The following is a 5,947-nucleotide window of genomic DNA, read 5'->3' on the forward strand; positions in this document are numbered from 1 at the left end:
TGTCTGTCTGTCTGTCTGTTTGTTTGTTTGTCTGTCTGTTTGTCTGTCTGTTTGTTTGTTTCTCTGTCTGTCTGTCTGTCTGTCTGTCTGTCTGTCTGTCTGTCTGTCTGTCTGTCTGTCTGTCTGTCTGTCTGTCTATTTGTTTGTTTCTTTGTTTGTTTGTTTGTCTGTCTGTTTGTCTGTCTGTTTGTTTGTTTCTCTGTCTGTCTGTCTGTCTGTCTGTCTGTCTATTTGTTTGTTTCTTTGTTTCTTTGTTTCTTTGTTTGTTTGTTTGTTTGTTTGTTTCTTTGTTTGTTTCTTTGTTTGTTTCTTTGTGTGTTTGTTTAAAAGTGCAACACCATCCTGCAGGTTCTCACACGTGTAGCAGCTGTTACACTGTCAGATCTGCCATTTCACACCTGGTTTTATGGTACGTGTGTTATTTATTTTATGTTTGGATGATGTGTGTCGGTTCCTTTCCTGTAGGATCACTGATATTTACTATAACTAACTATCCTCATATGTGCTGAAGCTAAAACAGTCATCTCTCCCTCTCCTCCTCTCTCTCATCACACTCTTCCTCCATCTCTCTCTCTCTCTGTCGGTCAGGACGACCATCTTCTCTCTGAATAACACTGAGACCACGCCACAAGAAAGCAGCAGTTTTGTCTCTTTAAAGAAAAAAAATAATTATTGAACAACTGTAAAACTGAAAATGTGATATTTCATGAAAGGAAATAAAAGTTTTAAAGAACTGAACTAATTTTGCGTTATGAGATATGTTATGAAACTAAGTGATGAATTGACTGATTGTTTCAGCACTATATATGTTTAATACTGGATAGATACACTGTGGTCAGTACATCAGAGCCTGTCTTAAACATGTTGAACCCATGATCTGAGTAAGACATTCACAAAGTCGTCCTGTCAGTTAGTTTTAATAAAACCTGCTGCTACTAATGTCATATGAGGATCCAGCAGAGGCAGTCTGTGTCCCATCTTGTGTTACGTTCCAACTAACTGTGGGCACGTCAGCAGAGTTAATCTGATCTAAACTAGTGGAGAAAAAGCCTTAATAATCTCTGTTAGTCCCTCAGTCTCAGTAGTGTGTGTGTTTGTTTGTGTGTGTGTGTGTGTGTGTGTGTGTGTGTGTGTGTGTGTGTGTCGCGTTTTCTCACATCTTTTACGAACCAATACAAAACGATGAGTACATCTGCAACATTTACCAGTAATAAGTGAATAATAAAACAAAACCTCCAGTTTGGTTGAAGGCCGCTGCTTGCAGTTTCAATGTTGGCTTTGAAGTCTGCTGCACCTGAAAAACTCCCAGTGTCTCCCTCTCCATACTGCTGATCTGCTTGACTCTTGTCATCCAGTCCTGTTTTAGGCTCTTGCTCTCCTGGTGTTGCTTCATAGTTGAAAACGCTCAAACATCATCAACCAACCCAACAGCCACAAAACTCTGGGAAGTTTGGGCTTAGAGGAAGCAGTGTAGAAATACTTCAGAGAGTGAGTCACTGTAAGACAAAGTTAATGTCATGATTTTAGTTTTCAGAATGACAGTTTTATTTATCAACTGGAACAATGTTATTTTTCCTCTATTAGAGTCAAGAAGACACAGTGCATTCAAAGACCTCCTGACAATCTCTGTTGTGTGGTAAATAAATACAAAAAACAAACTGAGAAAACATTTTTTTCCAGAAACCACTTTAATATTTCTGAGGAATGTGTCTTCAAATGTATTTAGTCTGAAATAAATGAATCAAATTAGTCAAATATTGAGTCATGCAACCTTGTTTTGTAAAAAACAGATGTTATTTATTTCTGGTGCTGAATATCAATTCCTTCCAAACGTACCTGTAGTTTCCAGGTAATGGAGACATTTATCGACATTTACTCTCTTGTTATCGTATTATTATCATTATCACAAACCTCTGAACAAAAAACAATATTAGGAAAAATATATTATTCAAATTTTTATTATCTATATTTAACAGATACAAATCTTTTCCATTTGATCATATTCAGTCCCTCGTGATCTCTACTTCCACTTTAACTTTGACCAATCAATGATAAAATACGTTTCTTCTTCCTCAGGGTTTCTGTAGTATTACCTTGTACCTCTCATAAAGTCTCTGTTACTAACAGTTATATGCATGCATTAAAACCACATTTTTATTACCAGCAATATCTTTTCTTAAATGTTTCATTCAACATGAATTTATCTTTATTCTCTCATAGTGTTGTATAGTTTTTAATTTTTCTTTATTCTACATTTTAAAGCCTACACACACATTTCTGATCATGAAATGTGTGTGTAGGCTTTTATTTGGTTGTAATTTATATTTTGTTTGATATTGAAAGAATCGACGGTGAAGTGATTAAAAAAGATAATTAAAGAGTATTAATGTATCATGTTGTTATCATGTTACTGACATACACTAGTGAATGATATTAAATATTGGACCAACAAAGCAGGAAGTTGTTTGTCTTCTGGCGTCAGTAACTATGGAAACAGCGCCATCGACTGACTCGTAGGTGCAGTTACAAATAAAAACTTCAATCTAAACCTAAACTGGAGCTTTCTGTTCATTTCTACAATGTAGATGAACTGTCGGGACGAGTTTAGAGACTCTGCTAATTTGTCAATTATATCTAATGAATGAGAATCTATCAAATCATATTTAGATCATTTTTAAAGTAACAGTCATGATTAATGGAATTTAATCAACGACTATAAACTGAGCATGTGATTTTTATCGTTATCGTTTTGGAGAGAGCAATTTTCACAGAAGAGATGAAAAACTTCAAGATGTAAAAGGTTTTAGTGGCTGATGTTCAGCTCTGGACCAGAAACACTTTGTTTTAATGCCTCGTTTTTCCCCCTCGTTTTCTTTATTTATGTGAAGGTGTGTTGGACTTTTGTGCTGCGTAATTATGCCGCCATTTAGACCAGAACTCATTATTGATCTTAATGGGCTTCATAAAATAAATAAATAAAATAATGGTGCCGATAAAAATAAATACAACATATATTTCAATCTTCTTCTAGTGTCTTGTTACTTTTGCTACAGTTCTATAATCTGTAAGGAAGTCCTGGAACTAAACATCAAATATTATCACATGCACACATACAATAAATACAATGAGCATTTCTTTCTTTAAAAATGAACCAGCTGTTGTTTAACTCACCTGCCGTCGCGCCGTGTATTCCCACAAAAAGCAGGAAAATCAGAGAATTCATTGTGACCGAGAGGATCTTGATCTCTGAGAGAAAAATAATAAAAAATAATCTTTCAAGTGAACGATGGGAGCCGACCACCGTCCGTCGGAGAGACGTTTTTTTTTCTTTTTCTTTTTATGTAAATTAACACAAAGCAGAGTGATAGGCTGAACTTCTTCTTTAAGTGATATATGTGCACACCACACATACTAATAGGTCAATGTTGGGCTTAAAAGGTATATATATATAGATATATATATAGTACTGATTATGGTATAATGTTCTAAATATAACTCATGAGTTACATGAAGACATTTTGAGGCAGAAAATCCCTTTCAGTCCAACATTAACAGCTGGAATCAATTTTTGGCAAGTAAAAAACTGCATTGTATGTGTTGCATTGGCCCTTTACATAGTCTTGAACTAGTGAAAAGTACTGGTTATGGTATAATCTTAAAAATCATAATTGAGTGATTTGAAGTCATTTTGGGGCAGAAAACCCTTTCAGGTCCCCAAATGTCTTTAAATTGCGATAGCAATAAAGTCAAGACATAACATCTATGTTATTGTACAGCTAAATGTTAACAAGGATAAATCAGACATAACAAAACACACAAACATGTAAAAAAATTAAACATTAGTGACTTCAATCACGTTACATATCCACGCCTGATTACACTATAAACAAGCAGGAACACGTTTAAGGCCGCAAATTCTGTTTAAAAGTCAACGTCTATTGTCTCGCACATTAGAATATAACATTCACTATTTCAGCTCGGAACGTAAGAGTTAATTGTACATTGTTCGTAATGGCTGCTTTGAATCCAAGATGAGACGAGCGAGCTGATAGAGGGCGCATAGAAACTAGCGCTTTTTCACTTTAACAGGGGCTGCGGCGCGCTCCGCCGCGGACGGAGAAATCACTGGTTTTGCAGGCCGGCGTCACTTGTTATCGGCGTACAAGCACGGCAGAATTCCCAGTGCACGGGATACACTGAACTTCCAGCGTCCGAGCAACAGGACAAGAGCAGAGTACGAGAGCAGGACAGGAGGTGGAAACATCGAGCTGTCCATCTGAGCCCAATGAGAAATTGGGTAGTCTTGAGCGTGTGCGGCACTTAAAATCTGGAGTTAAACTGAGCTGCATCTTGACGTTTACTGAACGAGAAGTGCTGAAAGCTTAAAATCTGCTCATGTTTCGAGCCTGGTGACCAGAGACGGACGACGGTGACGGACGGGAGAACCAAACTTTATTTTGCGTTTGTTGACTTTGGTTCACAATATGACGAGGAGTGTATTTAACCGGTTAAACTGCCACTCACACTCTGTAAAGGTTTTACTAGACCCATGTGAGGCCGTGAGGGAGCAGAGATGTAGGATCTTCTGAAGAGCGTCAGAGGTCACTGTGGAAGCTACAGATCAGATACTCTAGGAGCTTGTGTGGAGACAGCGAGCGTCTTTTCTTGGGCTTCTTTTGTTTCTGATGTGACAGTTCTGATTAAAATGTCAACATCAAACAAGACACAAAATCCAAGTGTTGTTGTTTTTGATGTGTACAGGACATGAAATCGTGGTGAACTGCGCCCTCCCAGTGGCTCTTCAGCCCGTCCAGCGTGACCGCGTGCAGCAGTGACAGTCTCTCAGTTGGTGGAGCTGTGGAGACAACACAAAAACTAACAGCGAGGGTTGTATTGGCAGCAGGCATGGTCATGTTTGCAGTAATATGGCTGCTCATAAAAAGAGATGGAGGAAGAGAATCTGATAGTTCTTTTAAAGCTTCCAAGTTTCCGAATAAGATGTTTTGATGCAGTTTCAGACGAGCACATTAGGTGGCCAACACAAAATCAGACCTGCCTGTCAGGGACAGGACCACACTAAACAACAACGGACACAGTGAACGTGAGGAGCAAATAATTTACCTCCAGTTGTCACTTTTCAAATTGGAAATACAAAGAAGGAAGAAAGAAAAAAAGACAAAAGGTCACTGCGGCTCTGGTCGACAGGCCTAAGATAGCTCTGAGCCTGGACTGGAGCTGTGGAACGCTGCAAACTGCAGCTGCAACAAGAGAGAAGTCCAACTCCACTGTGATGGTGGTTGGAACCAGGGTTTGAACACCTGATGCCCGCGGGAGCGCCTTTTCGAATTTTGCTGGACTGCTGTGGCAGAGTTTAGGGTCATCACTGTTAGAAATGTTAGGAAATCTAGAAATAGCAACTGGAAAAAAGCCAAACAGGAGATTGAGAGTGCAGGAGCCATCTGTTCTCAGGAGCTCTTCGGAGCTATCAGTTCGTGAGCTGTATGGACACAAAGAACAGAGCAACATGCGTCGGTACATCTTTTCTGTTCTCCAGGGTGTCAGAAGTGGTGGGTATTAAAAATAGTAGTGAGGCGTGGGCAGGCCTTGAAGCTACCGGGTTGGATGAAGGCGTCGTGTCGCGTGGGCTCACTGGCTGGGGAGTCATCACGCTGAGGTGTTGATCAGCTGGAGCGTTCACGCTTCAACAGAGGAGGGGTCAGCAGTGGGCACAGCGCCCCCGCCCAGCAGCGACGTTATGGGGTATCTACTTGTTGAACGCGGTGTTCATGGAAACCAGCTGAGGGACGTCAAACCTGGATTTCGATTGGTGTTGAGAGACATCATGAATGAAAGAGCCGATGACTTCTCTGTTGCATGGAGTGAGTTCATTAGTAGTATTATAAGTGCGAGTCATGAGCGAATCTCTAAACGTTCTGGGGGGGGGGGA

General features: G+C 39.6%; 1 pseudogene; it reads right to left on the bottom strand.

The window, feature by feature from the left end:
• The window catches only part of LOC111239436, a 10,356-nt pseudogene extending 7,050 nt beyond the window's left edge, over positions 1-3,306 (bottom strand).
• Positions 3,307-5,947: the final 2,641 nt, after the last annotated feature.

Source organism: Seriola dumerili, unplaced genomic scaffold, assembly GCF_002260705.1.
Source record: "Seriola dumerili isolate Sdu_G_001 unplaced genomic scaffold, Sdu_1.0 BDQW01002667.1, whole genome shotgun sequence".
In the NCBI taxonomy this organism is placed as follows: Eukaryota; Metazoa; Chordata; class Actinopteri; order Carangiformes; family Carangidae; genus Seriola; species Seriola dumerili.